The sequence below is a fragment of the Lissotriton vulgaris genome, unplaced genomic scaffold, assembly GCF_964263255.1.
Source record: "Lissotriton vulgaris unplaced genomic scaffold, aLisVul1.2 SCAFFOLD_307, whole genome shotgun sequence".
In the NCBI taxonomy this organism is placed as follows: domain Eukaryota; kingdom Metazoa; phylum Chordata; class Amphibia; order Caudata; family Salamandridae; genus Lissotriton; species Lissotriton vulgaris.
This window is the reverse complement of record NW_028241442.1, coordinates 1,769,824-1,782,420: the sequence shown is the minus strand read 5'-3', so window position 1 is coordinate 1,782,420 and position 12,597 is coordinate 1,769,824.

Sequence of the window (12,597 nt, the reverse complement as noted above, 5' to 3'; positions counted from 1 at the left end):
CATATGTAGGTGGCACAGTTTGCAGTGCCACAGGCCCTTAGGAATTTTTATTTTACCACCCAATCCTATTGGGTGGTAAAATACCGAATTCCAGTGTACATGCGCATCTGTTCATGTACACCTATGCCATGGGACACACAGACATGCCCTTAGGGCATGTATGTGTGCCACATGGCACACAAGCCTGCATTTGGGGTGCTACAGGGTGTCAAAGTGACACACCGTTCCCCCTGCCAGGAATTCGGTATTTACCGATTCTGTAAATACCGAATCTGTATTTCACATTGATTCCTATGGGCTTCAAGGCCCATAGGAATCAATGGGAAATACAGATTCGGTATTTACAGAATCGGTAAATACCGACTCTTACAGAATCAATAATTTTTTACCTACATCTGCCTCCTTACAATTTACCGACTCTTAAATACCGATTCGGTATGAGTCGGTATTTAAGAGTCGGTAAATCGGAATTACCTACATCTGGCCCCAAATCGGTAATTTTACCGATTTTTTAAATTTGGGATGTAGGTGGGACTACTTTCAGTCCCACAGGCCCTTCAGATTCGGTATTTTAACACCCAATCCAATTGGGTGTTAAAATACCGAATCCCGGTGTGCATGCACATGTGTGCATGCACACCTATGCCATGTGACAGACAGACATGCCCTTAGGGCATGTCTGTGTGCCACATGGCTCACATGCCTGTTTTGGGGGTGCTAGAGGGTGTTAAAGTGACACCCCCTGCACCCTTGCACAAATCGGTAATTACCGAATCGGTAATTACCGATTCGGTAATGCCCATTGATTCCTATGGGCTTCAAGGCCCATAGGAAGCAATGGGGGATACCAAATCGGTATTTACAGAATCAGTAAATACCGAATCTTACAGATTCGGTATTTACTGAATCTGAAATACCTACATCTCCCCCCCTCTAATTTACCACTTCATAAATACCGATTCGGTATGATTCGGTATTTATGAAGTGGTAAATGTAGATTTACCTACATCGGGCCCTGAGTTCCGTCTGTACCACCTGTTGAAGCAGTTGCTCCTGATTTAACAATACATCTTGGGTATAATATAAAAGACACAGCGTGCACCACTTTTGTAACTTAAGGTTGACAGAGTCTACCGAGCGATCCAGCAGATCTAAAGCCTGCTGAATTTCTTCAGCCGATACTTCAGACGATAAAAGCCTGCTCCATTTTGATGCTAATAATGGAGTATCTTCCACAGCAAATTGTAGAAATGTTTGATACACCATGCTTATAGTGGGTTTAATACCAGGTGGAAAATAATATGAAGAGAAACTGGATCTGTTGATATCCTGAGCTTGTTTAACACTTGTCTGTAAGGAATCCCTCTATTGAAGATATTTTAAAAAAGAATGATGGGGTAGTTCAAAAGAATCTTGTAACTCAGCAACAGCTCTAAACCCATCTACATCAAATAGTTGGCCCATTGTTATAAAACCACAATCTGACCAGACTCTGCAAGGCAAGTCCTGGGAAAAAGGGGATAAGCAGTGTCCTTAATAAAACCAACAGAATATTTCCTACATTTCCACTTCATAAGAGAATAATTTCTTCAAGCATCTTAAAATGGACCCTTTTGCAGTAGTTGGGATCATTCTGTCGATAAAAAAAGGCTAGCGTCATGACTAAGAGCAAGCTGATACCAGAATGGTACAATATCCAGCTCAACAGGAGTCAATAAGCTACGCAATTGTCCAGTAAAAGCGGCCCAAAAATAAAGTTTAAAATCTGGGTTTTAGATGAATTCAGTTTGTTGCCAGAGAAGTGGCCAAATGAATGCTTCAAGAGCAATCTGAGTAATTGCTACTGCAGGATTGGAGGAGAAAATTGCCACATTGTTTGGATATCTGAATTCCTAAAGAGAAATTGCAACTAGGGCTCCCTATACAAGGCAAAAGGAGGGTGGAGTGGGCACCCCTGCCTTGTCTCATGAAAGATCCAAACAATCCTGAGTAGCTTTCAGCGTGTGCAATCCGGGTGCGTGCCACAATCATTTTAATAAAATGTTCCCATATACTAAAGGCTGCCAATGTGATCTATAAGCAGTCCCATGCAAATGGTCAAATGCCTTCTCGGCGTTGAGCAATTTCATGCCCATATTCTTATTACACTTCTTGGCGATGTCGAAGGCAGAAATTGCTGTATTAATATGAGCAATAGTATCCCTCTCTGAGACAAATCCATATTCTTGTGGGAATACTAAGGCTGGAATTAATTAATTAAAACCAAAAGCCAAAACTTTAGCGAACCCTTTGGCATCAGTGTTAATGAGTGAAATGGGCTGATATGAGCCAACATACTCAGCAGGTTTCCCTTTTTTTAAAAAGACCACAATGTTAGTTATTTGCCAACTTGTTTGAAATGGCCCTCCAGCCTGACTAAATTGAATGACAAAAGTAAATTACACACTTAATATATCCCTGAATAAATTATAAAACTCAATGGGTAGAGAATCTTCCCCTGCAGCCTTGCCTGAGGGAAGGCCATTAGTGCAGCCTCAATTCCCCACCATGAAATATCTGACTGGAGGTCCTTTGTCTGGTTCTCTGCTAAAGACGGGAGATTTCAGTGTTGAATGTATTCCATGCATTTACGTTGATCAAACCTTTGTGACTAGCTATATAGTTTTCCATTAAACAGAGAGATTTGTTCTAAAATAGCTGTAACAGTTGAATAAAGCTTTCCATATATTTCCTTGATGACCTGGATTTTAACCTTATTTTATTTTTCTGTAATTTAGTGTGCTAATACTCTGCCGACTTTTTCCCCATATTCATAGTGGAGACTCTTATATTTGACAAATGTAGTAGCTATCTGTTCTCTCAGTCACCGTCCAGCACAAGCCCGCATCTCTAGGAATTGAGTGAATATTTGGTATGCATCAATTGCACTTTGTGTAATTTTAAGTGCATGAAGCTGTTCAAGGTGGCGTACCATTTTGTCTAAAGAATGCGCTTCATTAGAGGGGGCTCTATTTAGTTTGACTTTATATTGAAACGTTATACCACAGACATATGCCTTCAGAGTGTCCCTTATTATTGATGGTGAAGCTGACCCTCTATTAGTAGTGGAAAATTCCTTGAGAGACCCTGAAGTAAATTGATGTATTCTCTATTAGTCAGTAAGTGGCAAGGGAAGGTGAACCTTTGAATGATGGACCCATCACTACTAAATTAAATCAGATTATTGTCTGAGACTATCCATGGGCATACTGACATTTCCATAGATTCAAGCCACATATGCAAAAGGAAGACCATATCAATTCTCGACTAATGTTTGTGAGCATAGCATGGGAACAATAAATGTAACCAGGATCTGTAGGATATAAAGTTCGCCAGGCATCACAGATGCCATATAAATTAATTAAGTCATTCAAGTAAAGCCTAATTCTATGTTTATGGTCAATCGCCCTACGATTACTAAAATCTATGCCATCATTCATTACATAATTAAGGCTCCCCATTGTAGCAGGGTTTCCGTTCTCCCACAGAACTGTGCATAGAGATCTAGAACCTCAGTGAGTTAGGATGATCCAAAACTCATCTTAGTGTCAGAAATCTCCTTACCTAGCTAGCTACAGTGTCTCATGGATCATTATGTAATGAACCATGTCTTAGACAAACCAGAACATGATCTTTAGAATACCTCAGGAATCGTGGAACACATGAACACTCTTTCGTTATATAATCATTTCAAACCAAAACTGGGAGTCAAAGAACACAAATGCAAGTTTGAAATATTTATTATTCAATGCAAAGTTCTCAAACGCAGTATCTTGTATAATACCAAAATGCAGATTATAAAAATCAGAGTTAGCAGCATAGTCACTAATCCATAGTAAGCAAAAGGTGCTAGCATGTTATAATGCAAAACCTATAGAATCGATATCACCTATATTTCGCGCACCCTATCTAGTATATTATTTTATATCTAAGAAGGTCTCATTCGGGCTTTAGCAGGGCGGCCCCATACCTCTCAATGTCAGTAGGAGCAGTTCACATCAACAGCTACCAGCTCTCTCCATGCGCAGCACCAAGTGTCTACGTTCATTCCGTGTAACTCTATCTTAAACCCGCGTAGAGCCCAAAATGTTGGCATCAACATTATATGTGTTATGTCTAATGTCTAATGTGGTGCGAGGATCAGACTTCCCAGCAACCTTGTGTTAGGTTAATCTTAGAGTGTGCAGCTCTCAGTGTGCAGACAGTTGTACCAAGTGTACGAGGCAAAGCTGATAGCATAGGAATAACATATTATTCTCAAATAAAACACCTCACCGCTTCTAGGGTGAAAGCTACAACAACAAGTACGTGTCGTGTGCAAAACTGAAGCCGAAGGCAAAGCGGCTGTTTAAACATGTAATACACTCATGCTAACTTAACGCAATATATGTAATGAAGTATCCATATGACACCCCCCCATTGGTCCGAGCACCGCCAATCATAAGGGAAAAGGCAATACTAAATCAGATACAAAAATTGAAAGCAAAATTCAATAATCTTGAGCTAAAATAAGCTAAAAATATGTATGAATGAATATGTATGAATGAATATGTATGAATGCCTACAGTGGCCTCAAATCTAAAAAAAGAACAAAAGTCTTGAACCAAAAGTCTACCGCCAGGTCCAAAAATTATGAAATGTATGACCAGGTCGCATCCTTTCAAATGTTTGTAAGAGAAAAAACCAAGGCACTTATCCGATATCCAAAGTCATGTGCCACCTAGACGTTATCTCCAGCGACATCACGTGAGTGAACTTTCCATCAGCTGAACATAGTCCATCCCTCCACTTCAGCGAGGGGAAAGTTATATATCACCACAAAGCATTCCCTCCAGGCATCTCACGATTGGAAAGTATATGCAAAGAAAGTTGCAACAGCCTCCAGTATGAAATCACTGCCATCATCCGAAAATAGTTCAGCCATCCAATTTAGCAATGGGAAAGAACATACGTGCTCCTCCAGCATCGGATCCTCCTGCAACGTCAGAGGACAACTCGGTGGGTTCACCAGCTCGCTGTGTGTCAGAAAGGCATTCGCCGCTGCAGAGATCTCCCATTGGCCCAGAACTCCATTTATTGCTGCCAAGGCCATAACTCTCTCGCCAGAACAGATCAGCTCGTGAGCCACAACGGGACGCATTAGCTGATCAAAATCGACGTCAGGAGCAGTCCTCAAGCATAGGCATAAATCAATGGCCCAATCGAACTCGCAGCTCAGGCAGTGAAAGACAGGTTGGACACACGTGAAGTCGGTGAACCGAAATGACAATCTATAGGCCGTGCTTAATGCTGCAAGCGGCAATGTTCCATAGTAATTGAGCATCCGATTACGACACAGGGTCAGGAGGCGTTGAACGTCGTCTTGCGCAGGATGGGCATCCATGTTTTATGAAGAAAAACACCAACAGAAAGCCTGCGGCCACAGCCAGCAAAACAGGTAGTCCACCAAACAAACTCGAAAAAATAGTGTGGAAAAACGTGGGAATGATATCAAAAACTTTTTCAAACGTAGTCACGAGGCCACTGCTTACTAGTTTAAAAAAATGTGCAAGGCCAGTCGTTGAAGAAGCATTAAAAATCTGGTGTACCAGCTCGCAGAAATGAAATGGCAAATCAGTGTTTAAGAGCGCCTGCACCTCTGTGCGGGTGTTGGCTATGTGAAGGACATAAGTTTCCCGGGCCGAACTCAGGGTCACTTGTTTTTGAGACAAAAGGGCCCTTATTCTGCTTAAACCATTGAATTTCGCTTCCAAGGTTGGGATCCGTGGCCAGATGGAGACATCTGAAGAGCCATGCGTGGGTGGGTATAGCACGTTCTTGCAGCACACTACACGCTCTGATACAGTAACTATATAAGCCACACCAATTAATAAACCACAACATAATTTGTTGTTTAAAAGCAAATAACTCCCATTAGCTAATAATGTAAATGTGGGCACTACTGCTGGAACTGGCGTGCCTTTTAAAACACATGCTAAATTTGGGCGGTCCTGATTACAAGAACCGTGTAACTGAATGTGTCTGCATATTAATGAATGGTCAGGTGACTGTGTGCATTCCTCACCATTAAGATTAACCTCTTTTCCATCTTTCAGACATCTGTATGTGTATGGTAATGACCATGCCTCATGTAGGAATGCATTGCCTAGCGGTTCATATCGTCCTATAGCAATATAACGCATACAGTTAGTAAATTTATATAAAGGGAATGGTAATGTAATTAATCCATGAATAAGCCACGTGGCAGTAGTGGTTTCAGCAACAGAGAAAGGCAAGGACTCTAGCTTTTCAATATGTAGCATAGAAAATGAAGCATCACGCATTGAAAGCATGCGCTGTTTCTCAGTAAGATTAAAAGGAGCAAAAAGGGATGAAACGTTCAATGAGGTCCAGGGAACTCGACCAGCCTTAAGAGTCTGTAGCGTCCATGCAAACTGCATCACAGAACGCAATTGATTTTGACCATGGTATAACGTGGACACTTCATCATGTACAATATCAACAACAGAAGAAACAATATTATCCAATGTGTAAATTCTGGAAGAAAGCATGTTAATACTGTTATCGACCACTGCAAGCACTTTTTCCAAATTTGCTTGATCAATAGCTCTCAGGCGCTTTGCTGCCTCAACTTGTGAAAATTTCCAAATCTCATTGTATATAGCATAAAGAAAGCGTTTAGATCTACCCCTAGCTGGGCCTTTTATAAAATCATTTAGGTCTATATTTTCATTCAACTGGGACAGATGCAGTTTAACTGCAGCCAAAGTGGAATGTTGTAACCAGTTCTGACACAATTTTCCTACTGAATAAGTAGTAACAGTGTGATCTGTTTCAAACCTGGGATCTGGCCTGACGTGTGTAAACCCTTCAGACAAACCCAAAAAACGACGTTGGCAAGCATCAGAGCTCCTCTGCCACAAGAGCCACCCCTCCGGGTCGAAATGGGAAACATTAAAGGAGGAGTTCTGCAAAAGTGCTTGTATCTCACTGATGGACAATGTACTGAAATTACTCCAACCTGAATATTCTTCCAAATCAGGGATAGCAGGGGTATTTAACTTTTTAGATGTAGCCAATCCAAAACATGTTGTTTGGGAAATCGATGAATTTAAAAACAACATGTGATTCGGGATGAGACATGCACGATGCAAAGCCTCAGTGCCTTGTACCTGCCAATCTTTGGTACCCCAAACCGATTTAAGGTCAATAGTATCCTTCCATAACTCATAGCCATCTACAGATAACCTTTCTAGAAAGGACTTTGAATACAGCAATTTTGTATCAGTAAGTCTGACTTTGGGCATGAATTTCTGGTTTACTTTAAAATAAAACGACTCAGGATTTGATTGATTAAAGTCTGTAAAATAAGAGTATTTTCCCAGAAACGTACTTGAGCTCCCCTGTAAAGGAGCAGGGCAATGTTCCCACTGAGTGTAATTCACAGGAACCCTCCTGGAACTTGTCTTGTGTAAGAAATGATTCCCATAATGTTGAAAGCAAAACAAATCACCATAATTGACAGAATCTAAGTACAAATCCTCAGCATCAAAGGCCGCATAATATTTCAAATCAGAGAATAATGCTTCTACAGCCTGAAGATCCCAGTCATCAGAATGAATATTTTGCTTAATCACATCTCCCATGTTTACTCTAAGCACATTAGGAACATTAATAACTTCTGTGGGGCCATGTATCTGAAACCTAACCGCATCCCACACAATCCCATCAAGGACTGGCCAAGCAGTAATCTGTACTGAATGTAAGTCTCTCTTTAGTCTGTGTACTGAATGTGAGGAGGACAGAGGGGCCAATGTTCCATTAAGGTACCGAATTCCTGTTCTTTCTATCACATAATGGCCATCGATCATGCGGAAAAAATAAAACACAAAACCAATTGACATAAAAAGATAAAATGAAAATAGTATCAGCCAAACGTATGTCCAAGGTGGAATTAGAAAATGTTTTTTAAACAACGTGGCATATTTTGCAATAGTCGATGGTTTCTTTGAAAGTTCCGAATCAGAGTCAAAAGAGAATCTGGACTGGTTAGCCAAACGGGCATGTAGGTCGGACATAGATAAATCAGCAGGATCTGCATAGGTCAGCTCATCAATGTTAGCAAGAGGAATAGTATTTAATAAAGGATTGGATAAAGCAGGCATCTCGAGGGACACCTCCTGATCTGTACCAGATGTAATAGCCAGCACAGAGTTCCTCACCATGGAAGGACAGGATGCAGCCGGTGTCATGCTATGAAGAATCGGCCACCCTGTGTGTCTTGACATTGTCAATAGAAATAAATCTGTTTTCTTTACGACCTGGAAGTGGTGGTAAAATGACTGTTCTTGTGCCCTTCACTCCAAGGACTCGAACCGGCGGTCGATATGAGGGACCAAACTCTTTCTTGTTATCGATCTTCTCTCGAACCAGTTCTCCAACTTGGGGTAGCCAGCCAACTACCGGGATCTGCAACGCATCATCCGATGTGGAGGGCAAGTGTTCCTTTGCAAGACTGTCTCTGGTCTTTTGTAGATCCTGTAAAACATTGCAATGTTCATCTACGTCAAAGGCCGCGGCCTGGGCCTGGCAGTCTGCACCATCAAGGTCAGGGACGTACATCTTGATACCAAAGAGCATTTCGTATGGGGTCCGCCCACCCAGAGACCTTCTAGGGAGATTATTAAGCGCACGCTGCACGCCATAGAGGTGGGTCAGCCAGTTTCTACCAGTGCCTATAACACGGGCTGTCAAAGATTGCTTTAAGTCGCGGTTCATTCTTTCTACTACAGAATTGCCCTCAGGCCTGTAGGGGCTTGAAAACTTCACCTGTACTCCCAACGAAACCATAGCATCCTTATACGCCTTAGAGGCGAAAGCCGGACCCTGGTCCGAATGGAAAGTACCACAAGCAAAGATTCCCACAAAGACACGCAAATCCTTAATGACAGTTCGCGAATCAGCGCTTCGATGCGGCCATACCCATACAAAGCGTGTGCATGAGTCAACTGCTACTAAGATGTATTTACAAGCAGTATCAGAAGAAAAAGGACCGCAGTGATCCAAATAAACGCAACCAAGCGGTTTATTAGAGATGCACAACTGTGTCTGAGGCGGACGCGCAGCAGTAGAAGGCTTAATCTGCTGACAAATGTCACACATAAGGACATAATCGCGCGTCTGTTTGTACAGTCCCCGCCACCAGAACCTCTGTTGTAGCTGAGATACAGTGGCTGAGACGCCCGCATGCGCAGACGCCACACCTTCATGAGCCGCTGTAATCAGAGAAGCTCTGCGATCCGAGTTGGGAACTAAACGCTCTCCAACTTCAGGAATTTTCACATAAGGAACCTTATCGGGACTTAAGTGGTATGTGTACTTCGAAGGGAACCCCGCAGGATATTTACCTCCCTTCGCTGTGGCAGCAACAGCCGCCAAGATGTCATCATCTATTTTGCTTTTGGACCTCGTGACCGCTGCAACTAAGTATTTTGATACCGCTGACTTCGCTGCTTCATCAGCAAGCGAGTTGCCAACAGCGTGGACTCCCACGAGCTGGTGGCCGAGAGTATGAATCACAAACACGAGCGGCAGTTTCTCTTTAAGTTCCGCCACTCGGACCCAGATCATCTTATGTTTTATTGTGCTACCCTTGGAATCACGAAAATCATTCTGAATCCAAAAAAACAAGTTCTCATTGTAAGACTGGACACAGTAGTAAGAATCACTTACGATTAAAGTCGTCACACAAGGATCAGCGTACTCCAATGCAAGCATAAGAGCACGAAGCTCTGCCAACTGTGCGGTGCAGTCCCCTAGCGTTTGTGTGTGCACAACACTGGACTTGAACTCATCGTTCACCATGGCACCGACCACAATGGCGCAAGCGGAAACGTAGGCATGTTTAGAGCCATGCGCAACCTGCGCCGAACCATCCGTGTAAATGATACAGTGGAAATCCTCCAACGGTCTCATTGCTAAAGGAGCAGGATGAACAAATTCATACTGTAAATACTCCTGCGACCGTAAAGCGGCGTCAAAAATAAACGTGACATCCTGAGACGTCAAGGATGTAGCCCACTGAATCCACCGAGGGTGCAAAGCTTTAGAATTTGGTACACTGGCTTTCGTGACCGCCTCCAAGGCTGGACACGGGGTGACAACCAACATGCGCTTTCCCTGCGACAGGGCACGTTCCTTAAGAATTGCCATCTGCACAGCCGTTAAAACTTTCTCCACAGTGGAAAAACGCAGTTCAGCCGAAGTGTACAAGTGTGACTTGTAAGCAATAGGTACAGTATCCCTTTCATTAAAAGTCAGGTACGTGAAACCCACCGTCCCAGGGATAATTCTTATCACCAGGTTGGTCTGGTTATCACGAGTCTGTAAGTAGTCAGAAGCTAGCATATCAGCCTGCAAGGACTGCAGAATGGCTGAATGCTCAGGCAGCCAGCATGATTTGGAAAAAGATGGTTGTACCAAGGCATATAAAGGCTTGATACGCTGGGCATATTCCGGACTGTATGTCCTCCCGAAATTTAAAAAACCCAGCAAAGACTGTAATTTTTTCAGCGTTGTCGGAGAGCGCAACTGCGCGCACTTCTCCAGGAACTGAGGAGCCAATCCCTTTCCTTCATGGTTAAGTTCATAACCTAGAAACAACACTGTGTACTCCGCAATGTGCGATTTTGCAAAGTTAAACTTGTAACCCATGTCTGCAAAGTTACAAATTATGCTGTTTACTCGACACAGATGCACCCAAAGCTCGTCGTCTGTGAGATAAATATCATCCACATATGAACATGCAACTGGATCGAAACTCTCTAAAAGAGAGACTATGCGGGCGGAAAACACTCCAGGACTATTTTTATATCCCATTGGGAGTCGATTAAACTTTTTTTGTACGCCGCCGCACGTAAAACTGGTCCATTGGGAACTCAGACCATCTAATCTATGTGCATAAAAACCATTTGAAATGTCAAGCGTGGTTTTGAACCGTTTACGCTCAAGACTATTCACTAGGGCAGAGCCGTGAGTATTCTGTACTGCACAGTTACGGCAATGCGAGTTCAAATGCCGGTAATCCAAAACCAGACGATATGATCCGTCCGGCTTGTTAACAGTAAAAAGGGGATTATTCATCGGTGACACACACGTTTCAATTACACCTTGATATTCCAATTGTTCAAGGATAGCCGTGACCGAAGCCTTAGCTTCACGCCGTATGGGATATTGGGGTTGTGGCTGCGGCTGTGACCGTAACGGAATCTCATGGCTCGGGGACAATTTATCCCAGCCACACTGATTCCGGTACACAGCCGGCGCAAGCGCCAGAGCCCACTCTTCTGCAAAATGCAGCGCTTCCACTCTTGGCACAGTGTGCGCGAAACTGGGGAGGATTACCTCCTCCCCTCGCGGAGCTGCGAGAACAAAAGGTGGGGGCCAGTCAGCCTCCGAAAGCAAAATGTCATACGTATCCGAAAGATTTTCACAAAATACCCCTTTTACAGTTCGCTGCATGTCACCTTCAATTAACAGGACAATTTCAAAAAGTCTTTCAGGGGGAGCAACATGTGTATCAGCTGTTTCAATCACAATAAAAGTCTCAGTCGCTGTCACCTTCAACAGTGGACGGAGGGCCTCTCTCACTATGGTAATCTCCGCCGCGCTGTCCAGCAAGGTCAGAGCCCACGTCAGATTCCGAAGCCGCGTTCTCACTATCTGGGGCATATCGATGCGCCGTTAAGGCAGCGACTTTCTTCTTGGCAAACTGCGGTCTCTTTGGCGTAGAGTCGTCCCGCTGATCCCCTTCACTTCGTGTGCGGGGCTGGCCACGTCCTTGCTGGCCACCCCTGCCCCTGCCGCCCCCTCCACCACCGGTTGACGGAGCCGATGAGTCCTGAAAGGAACGAGGAGAGCGTTGGTCAGATGCCTGATATCTTTCAGGCGATTTAATCGTAGCGCGATCGCGCAATTCATAAACTCGCTCTGACTGCGCAGGTTGTGAAGGCGCCGGACTCGAAACCTGTGTCTGCTGTTGTTGTTGCTTACCCTGATTCTGCTTTTTAGGCCAATTTTGTTTTTTGGACTTGGGCTGTCCACCTGTTTCCGAAGACTGTCCCTGGGGCTGCTTCCTTTCTTTTTCAAGAAAAACCTTTGCACCCTTAGAATTGCGGCCAACCGTTTTATAAGCCGCCACAATAATTTTTGCCAGCTGACGGGGTTTCTCGGCATCGGGAATTAACGCCAGACCATTGGCCACCTGAAAGTTCACAGCATCCCCTTTTACATTGGCAAGGATAATACCGCAAACTGTTTCAAATGAACCGTTCAGGCGCATACCCAACTCAACCGCCGACTCAGGTCCGTGATCATCTTGAACACGTTTGAGGATCGCAGACAGGTTCGACACTGTCGGTGTGCCAAAGCACCTCGAGTAAACCGCTGCAAAAGTCTTACCCCATGTTTCACAGTCAGCAAGTTCAGGGGCTAAATCCTTCGGTAAACTAAGCGTAAGAATCCGGTGTTTCTCACCCGGAGTCGTATTAGGAAACACAG